This window comes from Heloderma suspectum, chromosome 2 (assembly GCF_057233095.1).
Source record: "Heloderma suspectum isolate Gila_16-S chromosome 2, 16-S_ref, whole genome shotgun sequence".
Classification (NCBI taxonomy): domain Eukaryota; kingdom Metazoa; phylum Chordata; class Lepidosauria; order Squamata; family Helodermatidae; genus Heloderma; species Heloderma suspectum.
In genome coordinates this window covers 29346273-29365246 of record NC_139459.1, presented here as the reverse complement: position 1 = coordinate 29365246, position 18974 = coordinate 29346273, and the positions used below count along the sequence as shown (strand labels likewise).

The window sequence follows — 18974 nt, the reverse complement described above, 5'->3', positions numbered from 1 at the left end:
TAGAGCAGCAAAAAAGCCCATGCTACTCTTTGTGATCTTACCAGTGCAGCCGCCAGCCTCCCTCGCAAGTAACTGCCCTTCCACTGATGCCAAAACAGCACTTTGGAAGGACTGTCACTCATTCACCACCTTTAAAAAAAAACTCCATGCTTTGAGAGTATTCAAATGGGGTTGTTCTTTGTTTTTTCATGTTATTTCACAAGTGCACAAGAGTGCAGATTGGGCTGTCCAGTGTGTAGTCCTGCCTTGTCAATTTCCTTTTATGTTTCAGCTGTGGAAGGGACAGACAGCTGATTCTGCGCTCATGCGCATTTGTGAAAGAATGGAAGGAAAAAGTACAACCCCACTTACAATTCTGGGGCACTGACATGGATTTTTTTTAAGTGGCAAATGGAGTAAATGCACCAAAAAGGCGTAGTGATCGGCATGGGTAGGGTAGGGGTCAGGACAAGGAGATAAGATGATTTGCGTCCCCAAAGGACATTGGGATATATGCAGGGAGCAGGCTGGTTGACTGAGGGGGAAACAAGCCACAACTGAGTTGCTGCATGACCAATAGTCTGTCAGGAGTAAACAACCAATCCCTGGTGGCTTATCTTCCAGGATGGCTTAGCGTTACGTGCCAAGGACCCTGTCGCCCCTATACAAGCCTATGAGGAATCACTCAATAGGCTTGTCTAGGAAGCAGAAAAGTCCCCTTGCTAAAAATCAGCTGGAGGGGGGCAAAGCTCAGCCCCTGTCAAGGACCCTGTTGCCCCAAGGGTCCTTAGTGGGGAGTGCACTTTAGCTAGTATAACAGACCTCTAGTGCAACACACATAGTATTAACTGGGTCAATGGGATTCCCTGGCATTGGCATTGCGTTAGAGGTCCTTTATGCAAGCACAATGTCATTTATGTTAGCATTAGCATTCAGTTGGATACTCCCCAGCATTTATGGTTTTACCTCTGTTATTAGCAGGCTTGAGCTCTTCTGAGGCAAGGCAGTATATAAATATTTTAAACTGATAAACAAATTTTGTGGAACACAACTCTTTACGCACACTACCATGCAAGTTGGATTTCAGTCCAGTACACCATTACTGTACAGTAAGTTCCACGGAACACAGTGAGATAAGACCATAAGAAGAGCCCTGCTGGATCAGACTATCTAATCCAACACTCTGTTCACACAGTGGCCAACCAGCTGCCCCTGGGAAACTCACAAGCAGGACATGAGTGCATCAGCACCCTCCCACCCATGTTCCCCAGCAGCAACTGATGTACACAGGCATACTGCCTCTGATACCAGAGGTAGCATAGAGGCATCAAGACTAGTAGACATTGATAGCCTTCTCCTCCAGGAATTTGTCTAACCCTCTTTCAAAGCCATCCAAATCGGTGGCCATCGCTACATCCTGTGATAGTGAATTTCATAGTTTAACTATGTGCTGTGTGGGTACTTCTGAGTAGGCAAGGCTACAAAGTAGACATGTATTGCAGGCAGCCAAATGTCATCTGATCATGTCTGAATGCAACCAAGAAGTAAGCCTATAATAGTCTCAGTTGAAGAATGGAGTCCTGAATCATGAACTTGTGGTATTACAAGGGTTGTTCCCAGAACTTTAGCTAGTATGAATCAATGTAACTCTAGTGATGCTAGCTGAACTACCCCATGGTTTGCGTAACTGATGGCACACAATGAATATTCTTGCATATTCTTCAGTGGCAGTAAAACAGATGGATGAGGGAGAAGTTCAGTGGTGTTGGTTAATCATATGTCTTCCTCTTTCACCTTCCCTTCCTTCCTCTGTTCTTTATGTCAGCTGACAAGGGACCTGAGGGGAAATAACAGTATGTGAAAATCTTTCATTTGATTAGGAGGGATGAAAAGAAAGTGGCAAAAGAGGTTGCAACAGCTTCTCATTCTCAGAAGGCTGAAGCAATGCAGTGATTCCCATATTTGTTTTCTGAGGAGACCCAACAAGAAAATGTTGACTTTCAGCTTTGTCATCTAATCAAGGACATGCAGCATAAGATTCTAGTCCTCTTTCTTCCAAAAGAAAGGAAACATGCTGTAAAGGGTGCACTGAACTTCCCACTCCTCAAGGAAATGGGAGTGTGAAGTAGTATAGTTTTGCTTCTAAAATGTCCAAACACATATGTTGCAAACCTCAAATATTAACCAAGTAATGTTCCATGGTGGTATAGTGCCTGAGACTTGGGGCCAGAACAGACAGAATAAATATGTGAAGGAGTTTCATGTGTCTTTTCTTTAGCAATAGCAGCCACTGGAGGCAAATGGAATGATTTATTACTTTATTACTACATTTATATCCCAACTTTTCTCCTCTTGCAAGGACCACAAGATAGTTTACATGGTCTTCCTCTCCATTTTATTCTCACAATGACCCTGGGAAGTAGGTTAGGCTCAGAGGCAGTGACTGGCCCAAAGTCATCCAGTGAGTTTCATGACTGAGTGGGGACTAGAATCTGGATCTCCCGAGTCCAACACTCTCACCACAGCACCACACTGGGTTTCCAACTGGAATTATGTTGTGTGGAGAGGGGTTAATCTTTCCCTCCCCATGCTGCTCTCTTGCCCACAAAAACCCTACCCCAACCTTTTATTATCTCCAAGAGGGAAGCATCATTCCTGGGCTTAATAGCAGCTTCTGGGGGCCGGTTTTCTGTGAGGCCACAGTGTGTGGAAAAAGGGACAACCTGTTCCCCATTCCCCCTCCCCCTGCAGCTTCCTCCCTACCCTGCAGTTAAAGGGGAAAAAACCAGACACATCACATGCATTCACACACTTACAGTAACATGTAGGATAGCTGCTTGGGCATCACCAAAAAAAGGGGGCGGGGATAAAAGAGGGCACAGATTTGCGTAACATTTGCATATCCTGATTTATATGTATAGATGCAAATTTAGAAATAATTTCTACAATTTAAATAGAAAAACTGAGCATAGGGAAAGCTTACCAAGTGTCCTGTGCACCTGTTCATTCAGCGGTTGTGCAGGTGCCAACTGTGGGTGGGCAACGTCAAGGCCCCTGCGTTCTGTCCCTTCTTAAGGCTCTTTATCTTTCAGTAGGCTTTGAACTGGACAGCCCTTCAATCAGAGGACTGTCCCCTATAAAGACATATGGCCACCCTAAATCTGTTTTGTCCCTTAGACTAGGGAGACCTGGTTCAAATACCCATTCTGTTACAAAGCTTGTTGGTGACCTTGGGACAGTCACTGGCTATGTCTGCACATAATTCATGATGTGTACACACTCAGTGCTTGTGCACACAACTCATTTCCTCCTATAGTTGTGTGAGTGGATAAGCAAACCAAGCAGGGATAGCTTGGCATGAGATCCGGACCTGGGATTATGGGTTATTACTGTGCCAAAACAAGCTAGGATTTGTAAAACAGCAACAAACCCTGGTTTAAAGCTAGTTTATAATCCCGGCTTGTTTGGGTGCAATATCGAGACTGGGGCAATTGCCTCCAAACTGCGGCAGCTGGTTTCCTAATCAAGCTGGAAGGGAGTGTTTTGAATTTGAAGGAAAAGTGGGTTTGAGCTCCAGATGCACTACCGCTGTTTCGTCGAAGGCATCTTGTTGCCTGTTCTCAGGCCAGTGAGCCAGATCCTCAGATGGCCTCACCCACTTTTCCTGGCCATGCCCGCTTTCCCCTGACTGCCTATCATTTGGTGTTTTTTTTCATCTTTTGCACGGGTTTTTTTTCCCTTTCAAAAGGCTGGGATGCCTCTCCTAAGGCTTACTGACTGGCAGTAAGAGTTTAAGATAAAATATGCTGGTACTTTGGTCACACCCCTTTTGCCCTTGGCCCCGCCCACCACTGGAATGCAGCCCTAAGAGCTTCTCCAAAACTGAATTCAGCCCTTGGGCTAAAAGAGGTTCCTCGCCTCTGGAGAAGAGGGAGGAGACACAGTAGCATCCTCCACTAGTGTGTCCTTCGCCCTCTGGGTGGTTCTGCAGATTAGGGTCATACAAAGAGGGCAAGCGAGCAGGCAAGCGGACAGGCATCAGGGACAATGGTGAGAAAGTCATCGGCTGACTCAGAGGGGGGCCCACTGAGGGCAATTTTTCTGAGGGTGAGTGGTTGGGGAGGTGACACCTGGCACACACCGGGGATTAAAACAAGCTGCCATGGCTTATTTAAACTACAGTGGGTTGTTTCATCATGCAAGCTGGCCCTATGCAGGGTTATGTTATTGTCATATAAAGGCCTAAACAACCTGGAACCAGGATACCTAGCAGACTGCCTTCCCTTATACATACCCAGGTGACCTTTAAGATCAGCAGAGGAGGCCTTGCTGGTCATTCCAAAATGCACAGAATGTTGCCATGAAGTACCCAGACGGTGGGCCTTCTCTGTGGCACCCACCCTCTGGAAAAACCCTCCCTTGTGTAGTTCTGGAGGCAGAAAATGTGACATCTTTTAGACTCCTCCTGAAAACACACCTGTTAACCCAGGCTTTCCCTGGGCTGTAAATTAATTATGCCACTCCATTTTACTGCTCCTTGATACTGTTTTTTTAACTGTAGTTGGTAGTGTTTTTAATGCTGTGTTTTAAATGCTGTTTTAACATTGTCTTTTTAATATTGATATTGTGAACCACTGAGAGATTTTATTATATTCAGTGGTAGATAAATACCACAAATAAATAAATAAACAGTGGAGGCTGGTGGCTCTGATGTCTGTGGGGCGGTAAATCCACTCCAGGTTTCAGTCAGAACCAGTCAGAACTCTAAAGGAGCTATCCAAGGCATGACATTGGAGCCCCCAGCCCCCACTGACTTTGTCCAAGCACCCACCCCTGCCACCTGCCTATGGAACTGCACCGTGCGAAACACAGACCAAACACAACACTGTAGGAAGGAAGAAAAGTTTCCATGTTCAGTCTTCAAACCCACAATTTTCTGTGGTCTCAGCACAGTAAATTGTGGGTTTGAAAAGTGAACATGGAAACTCAGCTTCCTACAGAACTTTGTGCTTGGTCTATAACTTTACAGCTATATGCTGATACATATTTCCATTGATCTGAATCATATGAAAAACACCTTAAAACACCTTAATTATTTTAAAACTGCAAACAACCCTTCTTTCTTTTCCCAGGCCCTCATTTGCCAGATAATGATACTGTATGCAAAACCCAGCAGTGATGTTTATTAGCAGCAAGACAATGGTCTGTTGTTTTAGCTGTAAAGCAAGGTGAGGCATGCAAAATTCTAGAATGGCAACAGGTAAGAAGTTAACTGTACTTAGTTGTTAGAAACAATGTCATATGACGGAAAAGAGAATAGGGAGCCTGTGAACGGCTCCCATATTTATTATATTTATGTCCCAACCCTCCGCTAAAGAGTTCAGGGTGGCATATATGTGTGTGTAGGGCTGGAGTCAAGGGTAGGTATGGTTGGGCACCTGCCTAGGGCCCTCGCTCCAGCAGGGGCCCACTGATGAGAGCCCCCTGGACTCGCTCCTTCTCCTCAGCTTTGGAATCTGCTTGTTCACTTGCCTCTTCCTCTGGCCCAGACAATGGTGGTGGTGGTGAGGAGGAGGAGCAGTAGATGCTCCTGCCTACTTGCACCCTGGCTCTCTGCCTGCCAAACAAGCAAGTGGTGGCAATGATGAGAAAGAGAATGAGGAGCAACAGCGGTTGCTGACACTGGCAGTGAGGCTGGTTCGCATGATCACCACAGCCCACCGTGGCTTATTTAAACTACAGTGGGTCGTGGCACATGCCAGTGACCGTTTTGAATATTCAAGCTGCAGCTGCAGCTTCTGTTGTCCAAACTTGGCAGAGGTGGGTTAAGCAACCCTCACAGAACCCATGGGTTCTTTTAGGGTTAGGCAAGGGTTGTTTAACCCTTGCACAACCCACCCACCGCCGGCTTCGGACGACACAACAAGCCGCAGTCATGAACTTGAATTTTTAGGATGGCGCTGTCAGGAATGAATCTGAGCATGTAGCAATGTTTAGTAGCTTGGATTCAGAATGGGAACAGCCAGAACAGGGGGAGGCTGCCTCCCTAGTGAGCTCAGATATGGGGAGGCCTCCTTCTCAAGACCTTGGCACACAGATGGCTCAGCCTGAACAGCCCTCCCCCCTTTCTCTTCCATGAGAATCCAGGTTTTGGGGGAGGAGGACAGTGAGGGGCATGACTTGAGGGATGCTAGGGTCTGTCACAGAGCAAAGTGGGAAAACGTAGAGGCAGAGCTCAGACACTCCTCCAGGTTGGCATACGTAGGAGGGAGCCACCGTAAGGTAGTCTGGCTGAGAAGTTCTTGTTCAGACTGTTGGCAACTTCTCTAACTTCCACTTTGGCTCCTCTTGATATTCGTAATTGTGTGGAGTAGCTGTTTTCATTGTAGTCTGTGAGTTTCCTAGAATTTGCATTTGTAAGGAAGCTGGTTGTTAACTAATAAAGTAGTGAACCTGAAGCCTGATATCCTGGAGTGTGTTGATTGTGAAGGCGGAGGACGAAGGAACGTGACAGGTGCCCATGACTGCCAAGTCCTGTCATGGTTTATTTAAGCCACAATGAGCCGCAGCGATCATGCGAACCTGGTCACTGAGGGAGGGGCCCATTGAAGCTGCCGACTCAATTTACCGACACTACAGCAGGAGAAATTATCAGCCTGTAGTTTGAGCTCTGTGAAGCTCTATGAGATAAAATGCAAGCTACGCCAGCAGATTAAGGGGCCTCATTCAAAAAACTATTCAGATTACAGTACTGCCAGTGTTTTTTGTTGAGTCTAAGAACGTTATTATTTATCTGAAGAAGCAACTCGTATGCGAAACAGGATTACACCGGATTCCTGTAAAGACTTTTTGGATGGACTTTAAGATCCTTTGAACAAACTATAATATCAATATGTATATACCTGTGATACAGATGTTTCCAATATATGTACAATTGTATTCACATTGTTTTCATATGTATAATTATATTGTTCCAATAACAATCCTATTTTAAATAGGTCACTAACACCCACTACGTTCATTGTGTGTTTTCATATTGCTAACCCTACTCAGTAAACCATGCTGGCTGCAACATCAAGTGATAGGTTATATGGGCAAATGAACCTCGCTAATCTAACTCCGCAGATGGTTCTCTCATGGAACTTGCATTAACGCAGCATCACCCTCTGATGTAATAGTTATTAATAGAATCGCACATTCAGCTGCCAGTCATGAAGTGAACTACATGCAAGTGTCAACAAGCACAACCTATTTTTAATTTATCCCCATAATCTTGCTTCCCTGCTTCAGAAAGCTGCTTTATAATTAGGGTGACCAGATGCAAAAGAAGACAGGGCTCCTGCTTCTTTACCAGGAGTTACGCAGAAGGGGGAATTTCAGCAGGTTTTGCTTTCATGATAGCTTGCATGACTACACAATGATTCGCTGCACAAGCCCTGTCCTCTTTTGCATCTGGCTACCCAATTTGTAAGGCAGCATCTGGGATCCTCCCCCCTTTGAAACAGAAAAGCAGTCTGTTGTTTAATTATTTGTTACAAGTATTTTTAGAGTCCTGAAGGAAAGCTTAATACATTTGTATAAATAAATGCAACCTTTTTAAGGAGGAGAAGTAGCTGCAGTTTGGGGAAAGTTAAAATCATTTTTCAGATTCATATTCGAGGCCAAACTGTGTATTATTATGGAGTTGCATTACTGAGGTGGCCATGTGTCCTACTTTATAGGCGACAGTCCTTTATTTGAAGGGTTGTCCAGTTTAAAGATTAAGTACCATAAGAAGGGAGAGCAGCTGCTCTGAAGTTGCCCATCAAAACCTCTACAGCAGAATGAGCAGATACACATTGCCTGGTCACAATCTACCCTACCTTGGTGAGACCTATTGCATTTCTATTTAAATTATAGTAATTTTTTCTAAATTTGTATCCATATAAATTAGCATAAGGAATTTTTATGCAAATCGGTGTACTCTTTTGTCCTCTTGCTTTGGTGATGTGTTTCCTCTTTTTTGTTTAGTAATACCTTAAGTGGCCGCCATATACATGGATGCATTTTCATTTTGCTAACTGCAGCCATGGGAAGTCCCAGTCTGGATCTGGACCATTTTGTACAGGGTGGGGGACTGGCCCTTTCTCTTGCACCACTGTCCTGATGAAACAATGTGCATGCGTACACACACCTACACACACACCTGTTACCAAAAACTTTAAAGAGACGGAGATGTACTCACACATCTCTGTCATCATGTATAGTCTGGTCTTCTGTGCTGTTGGAATCTCCCCACTTGTGTAAATCCCTAATTATATTCTGTAAAGTCCCTCCCCATGTTCCCCTCCCTGAAAACCTTTCAGAGCTTATGGGTGTATTTGTAGTCACATTTTAACAAACTGAACATAAGAATATAAGAGCCAAGCTGGATCAGAGCAAGCGTCTATCTTGTCCAGCATTCTGTTCACACCGTCGCCAACTAATTGCTCATGGGAAACCCACGAGCAGGACATGAGTGCAAGAGCACCCTCCTGTTGAACTCATGTCCTGCTTGTGATTTTCCCCATGAGGTTCAGACATGTGTAGGCAGTCCTTCAAGTAATCTGGACCAAAACAATTTTAGGGCTTTAAAGGTAAAGAGAAAAGCCCACAAGTGGGACATGAGTGCAGTAGCACTGTCCTGCCCATGTTCCCCAGCCACATGGGGAATGCAGCATACTATCTTCGATACTGGAGGTAGTGTATGGCCATCAATAGCCATTATAGCATTATTCTCCACAAATCTGTCTCATCCCCTTTTAAAGCCATCCAAATTGGTGACCATCACTAACACCTGGTGGTCATGGACTCCATAGTTTAGCTATGCACCGTGTGAAGAATTCTATAGTTTAACTATGTGCTGTATGAAGTGTGCCAGGAAAGCTTCTTATATAACCTCCCCCCCCCCCCACAACCTTACTTGACATTGTATCTGCAACTCCTCCCGGGCTCAAGGCAGTTTATCAGAGACTTCCTCCCTCCACGCACGCACGCACACCACGTTTATACATGTAGGTGATGCTTCTTTAGATAAGCTGGCCACATGACTGAGTCACATGATGCTCCTATAGGCCAGCTGCCCACAGGGCTGCGTTACTGGGCTTATTTTAAAACTAGTATAAGTGCAATTAAGCATTTGTTCATGTTTTTAGCCAAACTAAAAATCCAAGCTTGCGTTCTGGGAGGAAGGAATGCATATGTACAGGAAACATGCAAAGTTTTCTTCCAAGGCTACGAGGGACAAACCTGAACTGAAATTGAGTAAGAGCTTGCCTGAACATGGTATTAGGCTCAGACTGTATGTTACATGGAGATCTGTGTGGTTTTTTCCTGTTTTTGTTTTAATTTAAAGCCAAGATCAACTTTAAGTTGGTATGGAGGAAGAATTTCAAAATCACCTGTGCAACCTGCTTTCTTACCCATGGTGTTGGGGGAGGGGGGGGAATATTAGGAAGTCCGTAACTTTTATCTGTTACAGGAAAATTCTGTCTACTTTGTGGCTTGGTGCACCAATGTAAAGGCCATTATATGCAACTTCCTGAACAGTTGCTTACCCCTCCGGGGGGTGGGGAAAGCCCCCCATTGCCCTGAAATGCTGCAGCACAACTCCCTTGGCTGCTTAAAAAAAAATAGGTAAATCAAAAAAAGAAATAAATCCTAGGACGTAGTCCTAAATACACAAAGTAAGTGGAGAACTGCAAGAACGGCAGCTTTTCCTTCTTTCAGAAATCATGTGGGCATGGCTGTTTATTCCCAAAGACTGCTCAGGCCAGCTGAATCGACAACATTTTACTTCCTTATTCTGTCCCACACACGCAAGCGCACACGTGCACATACATATCTTACCCAATACCTGGCAAGCATTAGAAGAAGAAGAGAGTCTTCCTTGTCTATATTCCCTTAAATGTAATTGGAGTATAGGGAAGACTTCCTGCTACAGATCTCTGCCAGGAGCCAAAGACACAGTTCTTCTGTAGGTGGATATTGAGAACAGGTAATGATAATGATAATGATAATGATAATGATAATAATAGATATAGCTGTAGATTGTTGCATGCTCCTCACTTCCTCAAATGGTGAGAAGGTCCAGGGGTGGCACTATAGTTTGCTTTCCTTTGGATGAGAGAGCCTCGACAACAATTCATGGCATTTTTGTAATATTTGCTTTATTCAGAAATATACAAGTAAAACAAGTGGAGGCAAACAGCAGGCAGCCCTACAAGGCAATAGACCAACTACTACACATCAGAGTTTTCAGTTCACAAAAGAAATAATCTTTTGGGCGGAGGCTCCCAAGAACCTTTGGGGGGGGAGTCTTTAAACCATGGGTTGCAGAACCTCAGGCCTGGGGGCCAAATCCAGCCCTCTTGGGATCCCAAACCAGCCTTCCTGGGTTCCCTGGAAGGCCATGCCTAGTTGTTTGGTGGTTTCCTGGCTTTTCTGCAGTTTTTTTCTCCATTCTAAAAGATTGAAATGCCTCTCCCAAGACTTTGTTTGTTTATTCCATTTCTATACCACCTGATAGCCAGAGCTTTCTGGCCGGTTCACATCAATAGTTACTGGCAATGAGAGCTTTAACATAAAATATGCCACTATTTTGTATCTTGGCCCCACCCAATTTGCTTTTGGACCCATCTCTTTTTGCCATCAGCCCTGCCCACAACTGGAATGCAGCACCTAAGAGCTCTTCCATAATGGAATTTGGCCCTCAGGCTGAAAGTGGTTCTCCACCAGTGCTTTAAAGAGAAGGCAGCTGAGGGTTTACTCTTCCTTACTTTCTTTTAAAAAAAGCTAAAACAAAAAAAACTCTTTGCTGTCACTTTAAGCTTGGCTGCCCTCAGCATCCTGGAGAAGCGATGCTACATCCTGACATAGCATCCAAGGGCATTCTTGGGAAGAAAATGGCTGCCCAATGGGCTGGCTTGCTTGAAGCAGCGGCAATGGAGGGAGGTTATTAAAAGAAAGTATTAGAACGAAAATCTCTCGGCCACCTTGTTTGGGATGATCAGAACACCATCCCTAAAAATTCGTTGCAGAACCTCAGGCCTTGCCACCCCTCAAATATCCCCCTAAGCCCTTTTAGGGGGACGAATGGGCCCACAAAAGTTGGGGAGGGATATTCAGCCGTTTTAGTTTCTTCACGTGCATCCATCACTTCCCCGTACTTGTTTGTGTAACCTTCCCCAAGTTCTGATGGGAAACTCATTCAAACAAAGAGTTATTTCCACCTATCTCCTAACCCTTAGCTCCCATCAGCTGATCATTCTGGGCTATTATCCAGTAATTTGCCTCACAAAGAAATGGTTGTCCAGCAACTGTAACAGCACAACCAGCCTACAGCAGTTCCCAAACATGTAATCATGTTCTAATATGATGCTTGTGTTGTATAGGTAGTAGGAATGACTGCAAGAATCAGCGGGCCTCAAACACAACTGTTCTTTATTCAGCACCTGCAGAAGGGAGGCTTAGCAGAAACTCCACCCATGGTTGCTGCTCCCAATCCTACAGGAGCTGCAAAGTTTTAGAAACAATAACTAACCAACAGTACCCCCTAGAACAGGGGTCCCCAACCCCCGGGCCGCGGACCGGTACTGGTCCATGGCCTGTTAGGAACCGGGCCGCAGTAGGGGTATGGGAACCCCCCTTACCTTGGGTCCGCGATCTGCACCCCCCCCCCCCAGAATCCTCACTGGCCCTGGCTGGCTCCGCTCGGCGGTGAGACTTGCCGTGGAGCAGAGCCGGCCAGGGCCGGTGAGGATTCTGGGTGGGGGGGAAGGGATGGATCACCTCCCCCCCCTGTGGACCCAAGGTAAGGGGGGTTCCCACACCCCTACTGCGGCCCAGTCCCATCCCCCCCCGGTTCGTGGAAAAATTGTTTTCCACGAGACCGGTCCCTGGTCCCAAAAAGGTTGGGGACCGCTGCCCTAGAATACATAATAGCTTGATTCTTGATAGCTGGGTGACCGGGGGTGCAAGGAACAGTCAGGACCAGCATCAAGGGTAGGTATGGTCGGGTGCTTGCCAAGGGCCCACACCCCAGCAGGGTCACACTTAACAAGAGCCCCCTGGACTTGCTCCTCCTCTTCACCAGTGCAACCTGCTTGTTTACCTGTCTCTTGCTCTGGCCCAGACAATGGAGGTGGTGAGAAGGAGAAGCAGGAGATGCCACGGCCTCCTTGCTCACTGGCTCTCTGCCTGTCAAGCAAGCAAGTGGTAGCAAGGATGAGAAAGAGGAGGAGGAGCAATAACAGTTGGTGCCATGAGAAGGTAGATTCACTGAGGGAGCTGGTGAGAAGGTAGATCGCTGGGGGAGGACCAGTGCGTCTACCCAAGGGCCCTCAAAACCCTGGAGCCAGTGTTGGGAGCATGTTTAGTCTTCCCCCCAGTGATGCCCTAAAGTGCATATGCTCCCACTGTCTTCATATATCAAAGACAATCCCTATTCCTTATAGCTGTAATTGGAAAACCACTAGCATTATTTGGCCTTTGCAGGGTGATTTGGGAATGCTTAAAAGCATTCAGAGTGCCAAACTATTTATCCAGATAGTAAAAACTGGTATATGTAACTGAGAGCTAAACTACACATTACCCCTAATATGTAGCACGCAGCCATGTGAGTTGGATTGTTTTCCTTATTGAAAAGTAAGTATGGGAGATCCAGTCCAGATCAGGACCCAACTGTAATGGGATTTTAACCTTTTCCCTCCTGCTGTGGTCCCAGAATGAATCCTTCCTGCACCTGCTACTTACATAGGAAAAACAAATTCCATTGAAGTGAATGGGGGCTTTTTTCCTATGCAAATTACAGGCACGGAGTGGGGGGTAAACTGAATTAGGACCTGAATGGAGATCAAAGGGTTAAATCCCTCCTACCCTCATGTGAGGATCCTTATTCAGATCAGGCCCTCTGCACTTACTTTTGAGTAAGAAAAAAGCCATGACATCAATCCATGCTATGTATTGGCCCGTAGCTACAGCTATTAGAATCATAGAATAGTAGGGTTGGAAGGGGCCTACAAGGCCATCGAGTCCAACCCCCTGCTCAATGCAGGAATCCAAGTCAGAGCATCCCTGACAGATGGCTGTACAGCCTCGTCTTGAATGCCTCCAGTGTGGGAGAGCCCACCACCTCCCTAGGGAATTGGTTCCATTGTCGTATTGCTCTAACAGTCAGGAGGTTTTTCCTGATGTTCAGCCGGAATCTGGCTTCCTGTAACTTGAGTCCATTATTCCGTGTCATGCACTCTGGGATGATTAAGAAGAGATCCTGGCCTTCTTCTCTGTGACAACCTTTCAAGTACTTGAAGAGTGCTATCATATCTCCCCTCAGTCTTCTCCTCTCAAGGCTAAACATGCCAAGTTCTTTCAGTCTCTCATCTTCATAGGGCTTTGTTTCCAGTCCTCTGATCATCTTTGTTGCCCTCCTCTGAACCCTCTCCAGTTTGTCTGCATCCTTCTTAAAGTGTGGTGCCCAGAACTAGACACAGTACTCCAGATGAGGCCAGTGCTGAGTAGAGGGGAACTAGTACTTCCTGGGATTTGGAAGCTATGCTTCTATTAATGCAGCCCAAAATAGCATTTGCCTTTTTTGCAGCCACATCACATTGTTGGCTCATATTCAGCTTGTGATCGACAACAATTCCAAGATCTTTCTCGCTTGTAGTGTTGTTGAGCCACGTATCCCCCATCTTGTAACTGTGCATTTGGTTTCTTTTTCCTAGGTGCAGAACTTGGCATTTATCCCTATTAAATGTCATTCTGTTGTTTTCTGCCCAGCGCTCCAGTCTATCCAATTCTCTAATTGGATAGACTATTCTATTCTCTAACAATACATTGTCATATTCCAACACTGAGTCATATACACAATTTCTACACTTACATAAAAAGAACAACAAAGAGTCTTGTGGCACCTGATGAAGTGGACTATAGTCCACAAATGTTTATGCCATAATGAATTTGTTAGTCTTTAGGTGCCACAACAGACTAACACAGCTGCCCCTCAATAAAAAGGAGACTACTTACTATTATTAGGGCCAGCTCCAGGTTTGAGAGGTAAAGTCTGTGTTCGCACAGCACAAACCCATGTTTTTTTAAAAAACCATGGTTTGTTGCCCTGCCCAGGTTTTGTCTGGCAGATGATCGCTGAAACCACAGTTTGTTCTCTTAGTTCCTGGGTTATGTTTTCTCCCACCTGGGTTGTGTTTTCTCCCTCTTACTCCCTGTATCCTAAATGCTTTGGTGGTGCCATAGTACTGGCAGGACTTCACTGCGTCAGCTGCCTGCTTACCATTGGTCTGTTCTACACACAGATCATGGAAGATTCATTGACTGTTCTTGGCACTGCTTGTAGCTCACTGAAGAAAAGCTCCTTTCCCCTATCCCCTGCCAAATGCAGTAGAAACCTTCCTTTCCAAGAACGATAACCCTTTCTCACCACAGCGGAGTTCTTAACCTGTGGAGATTAGATAGTCAGTGTGAGCACTCTGAAAAAGGGAGAAATATATTTTTTTTGGGGGGTAACCTCACAAAGTCTAAAGTTCTGGCCTCTGAGGGGTGGAGTGGAGATAGTTTAGTATGGGCAGTTTGGCAATGAGGTGGTCCGTGCAGTGACTAGTACTTGGAAACTCCCCCAGCATTGTCAGAAGCAGCACTGAGCTTGGAACAGATCTGCTTGCCTTGCATTGCCAGGGAGATTTCACCATTAGTGCAGGCAAAAGGCAAGCAAGAGTGTGGCTGCCTGTGGAACAGCTGGATTTTTACACTGCTCTTGTCCTCCACCTCTGTAGCCTGGAAAAACAATGCATGGTTGAGAGTTCGTATGCCACAACAACCCATGGTTTAAATAACCCAGAGTTCACAATCAAACAATAAACCGTGGGTTCTCTTTCTGTATTGTTCATAGTTAAGAAAACATGGTTAACAACCACGGTTAGTGCAGCCACATTTGCACATCACGACAACTCAGAATTCAATAGCACATACCATGGCTTAGCCTAGTTATGTCTGAACTAGGTCAAAGTGTCATCTGGTGCACCCACTCCTCCATTGGTGGGCCACCTCCTCTATCAACAGGCCCTGGTGGGCCTACCTGGCTGTCGTGGACAAAAGCAGGTGGTGATAGGCAGCAGCAGTACCAAGAAGCACTCTGAGCCGTGATGTATGGCTAGGATCTTACCACCATTTTACTTCCCATAATGCCCCTGGTGTACTGTTACTATGGGACATTGTGGGAAATTAAAATGGTAGCCCTTCCTGGGCTAGACCTAACTGCCCCGCACCACTCAGAGCATTGGACCATTTATTTATTTTTTAAAGGACTCAGGATAGACATAAGCAATGGGCCAAGCCTGCTTATTGTGTCCATCTTTGTAAGGCCAACAATCCAAAGTCATGGAATCTGCCTTTGATAGAACTGGGATTTTCTGGCCTTGTTTGTGCCAGAGTTTCAGCCCTACCTGTTGCTTACCAACCAGCTTGGCTTGCTTTGAATAGAGCTCCTGAGACATCATTCTTCAACAACTGTTGAATGTGTGTCATTCTATGTGGATTTGTTCTTGGATTTCGGCACAGTCCCACCAGTGTGCCCCTGGCAGCTTCTACCGTACATTGTTTAATAGGGGTGTATGTGAATTTTAGAAATGTCTGCAAAATGCAATAAGTTATCTCAAATCATTTTATTTGTTACGACTGTAAAAACAAATGGGAATTCAAATGGATGAGTTCTAAATGAATTCCCCCCATTCTGCCCCCATAACTCAACTTTGAACCTTGAACAGCCTGTACAGGTGATAGAAAAGTTGCAGGTGTTGGTGGGGAAGACAGACAGCAGTGAAATTTATCAGACAGAGAGAGAGGTGTAAAGCGGCACAACAGCAAAGCAACAAGGGGGGATCTTCACGACAATGGAATGAGAAGCGTGTTGGAGTATTATCCGGATTTTCATGGAAATGGCTTTGGCCCGCCAGGGACACATGAAGCAAGAAAAGCTGAGAGTACCACACCTTTAAAATCCGGTTTTCAAGGGTCACACAGTGCTTGAAAGGAACATACTTCCAGGTGGGATTGGTGGAGTAGAACTGAATGTTATCAAACTGGCAGGGGCTGCTCAACCAATGAGAGAGGCTTATTTCCTGGACACGTCCAGGCTTTTCCCTGCTACTTCATTATTATGAATGGAGAACAACTAATTTTTCCCCATGTGTGCAGATTTCTCCAAAGAAGCCCAAATTCCTGATTCTCCAGTGCAGCATCTGAAAGCTCCCTATGAGAGCACCCCTGCACACATTTTGCCAGATTCCAGCAATCTGCCATGGAGTTATTGCTCCCACCCCATTTTCCCCCATGTGTGCAGATTTCCCTGAAGAAGCCCAAATTCCTGATTCTCCAGTGCAGTATCTGAAGACTCCCTATGAGAGCATCCCCCACCCCAATTTCACTGCATTCCAGCAATCTGCTGTGGAATTATTGCTCCCACCCCATTTTTCCCCACATTCACACTTTTGCCTTGAGAAGCCAAAATCCCCAGTTCCTGAGTGCAGCATCTGAAGGCTCCCCCTGAGAGCATCCCCCCCCCCATTTCGCTCCATTCCAGCAAACTGTCACAGACTTATTGCTTCCATCCCTGCTTTCTCCTTCTCTGGGCACTTTCTCCCTGCTTGCAATGACAGGCTCCCGAGACCTAGGGATGGGGGAGAATTTCTCCCCGAAACTTCGGGGGGCCGAGTGCCAACGCATTCGGCCCCCCGAAATCAGCAGTGAAATTCTCCGCCACTCCCCCGCCTCCCCCCGGGATGGGACTTACCTCCTCCGAATGTCCCTCCCGGCGACGGGTCCCGGCGGTGGTTCGGCGGGCTTTCATCTGGGGGTGGGGGCGGCAGCCAGTCTTTTGACCGGCTGCCGCCGCCGCCGTTACAGCTGAATTAAAAAAAAAAAAAAACGTGATAGGCTACGTAACGATTAACGTAGCCTATCACGGCTAGATCTGCAAAGTCAGCCGTGATAGGCTACGTAAATCGTCACGTAGCCTATCATGGGTGACTTTGAAAAAAAAAAAGCGCGTACGCAAATGGCAGTGGCCCACGGACACCGCCATTAGCGTTCCTTATTTGGCACGTCTAGTCTACGTGAAGATTTACGTAGACTACAGCGAAAATAAGGGCAACGCTGTGTTGCCCTTATTTTCGCCGTAGTGTACGTAAATCTTTACGTAGACTAGACGTGTCAAACTAAGAAACGCTAATGGCGGCGCCCATGGGCCGCTGCCATTTGTGTACGCGCTTTTTTTTTTTTCAAAGTCACCCATGATAGGCTACGTGACGATTTACGTAGCCTATCACGGCTGACTTTGAAAATCTAGCCGTGATAGGCTGCATAAATCATTACGTAGCCTATCACAGGGCTTTTATTTATTTATTTATTTTGAAGTTCGCGGCCGGGGAGACGGGGCGCTTCTCCCCGGCCTGAATTTTGGCCGGGTGAGGTGGGAAGTGTCCCCCCCGGCCTGAATTTCGGCCGGGTGAGGCGGGAAGCCTCCCCCTCCGGCCTGAATTTCGGGGGGAGAAGCGAAGCGCCTCCCCCCCACTGCGAAGCAAGCTGCGAGACCAGGTAAGTGACTTTCGTACATCCCTACCGAGACCTCGGCAGATCAGAGAAGCAACTTTACATAACATCAAAGAAGCGGCTTTACACAATATCAGAGATACGATTTAACACAACAGTGGAGAAGCGAAATACTGTAAACATCAGAGAAGTGCATCATCATGGAGGCTAATTACTGGTGAAATGGGAGTGCACAGTGATTCTGAAGTCTGGAAAGGCTCAGTGAGTTCACAGCCAGGTGAAAGACACACCCCTGGGGAGAGCTATCATGCCAAAGTAAATGTGGAGGATAGGGGCACACAGCACCAGAAGTGCAAAGAACCCGAATTAAAGAAATAAAAGGGAGTACAAGTAGTTTCAGAAAATCTGGCTTTTCCACCAGAAATCTCCAGGATGGCTGCAGATTGGCCACAATGTCATGTGCTGTGAACGACCTCGAAATGCTCCCAATTCGCTGCAAATCCCCCATGAGGACCGCCCCAAGGAGACTATGGATCCACTATGGATGTAGTCAGTCTTAAGTCAAAATATATAAGATAAGATAGACTAACAAAAGTAATTTCAAATAATACACACACACATTCCAAAAAAGTCTGCAATAATCCAATAGGACTTCTGTCCACAGCACTCCATCCACCCCCCAATCACTGTGGCAGTGGCAAGCAAGAGGAGCAAGTCTATAAAAGTGGGCAACACATGCTTCATTTTGCCTGTTCTAGTTCTTTCTCTGGGTTGAATCCATGGTGTCCTTCCACCAGCAGAATGGGCACCGGTGACATATTGAAATCCCCCCTGTGTGGGTAGGGGGACCCTCTGGAGAAGATTGTGGGGGGTGGAAGGCTTCAGCAGGGTGAAGGGGAGCTCCCATTACACTTGTGGAAGTCTGCTCACATAATGTTGGATTTAGGCCTCTATCTGTAGGTTCTTTTTCTGTTCTTCGTATTTAAAAGCAGATCAGTTTCCAGTGGAGGCTGGTGGCTCCAATATCAGTGGGGTGGTCAATCCTCCACTGCCAGTTTCTCATCTGCTGCTTAAGAAGGGCTGGTTCCTAAGTCTGGTCTGCTATTGAATTCCTTCATCCTGCTAAATCCTGCTGCTGCTTAAGACTGATGCCTATCTGTCTGGTCACTCCTCTGCTTGCCATTTTGTAGTTCTATTTCATTTAGATAGCAATTAGGCTGTGTTCATGTGCCTTTTTAAATTGCCTATAAAATTAAGACCATTTCCCCAATTTGTCTGAAATTCATCAGGCACAGTAGAATGCCAGAAAATGTAATGCCTTTTCGATGGAGAACACTGAGGTTAAAGGCAGCATGAGACCGAAGGGCAAACACAAACAAACAGGAGTTATGGAAATTAACTAGTTCTGAATCAAT

The 18974-nt window shown here is 46.0% G+C and overlaps 1 protein-coding gene and 1 long non-coding RNA gene across 15 annotated transcripts in view; one reads left to right on the top strand and one right to left on the bottom strand.

Annotated features, from left to right (window-relative positions):
• FYB1 (FYN binding protein 1) overlaps window positions 1–18974 on the top strand; it is a 90572-nt gene that overhangs the window by 11857 nt on the left and 59741 nt on the right. For 2 of the 14 annotated variants that reach the window (XM_084833124.1, XM_084833116.1), the window contains exon 1: window positions 9093–9261. The exons of 8 other annotated variants lie outside the window; for them this stretch is intronic. The gene's annotated coding sequence lies outside the window, so the exon portion shown is untranslated. Of the gene's footprint in view, window positions 1–5111; window positions 5240–7755; window positions 7846–9092; window positions 9262–9844; window positions 9995–18974 lie in introns of those variants that run through there. 4 more of the 14 variants (XM_084833123.1, XM_084833114.1, XM_084833118.1 and 1 more) reach the window with 3 other exon arrangements.
• LOC146352043 (uncharacterized) lies at window positions 394–8978 on the bottom strand. Its single transcript, XR_014787576.1, has 2 exons — window positions 8921–8978; window positions 394–1816 (listed from the first exon to the last, which is right to left on the bottom strand). It is a non-coding gene; the product is annotated as an uncharacterized LOC146352043 (long non-coding RNA).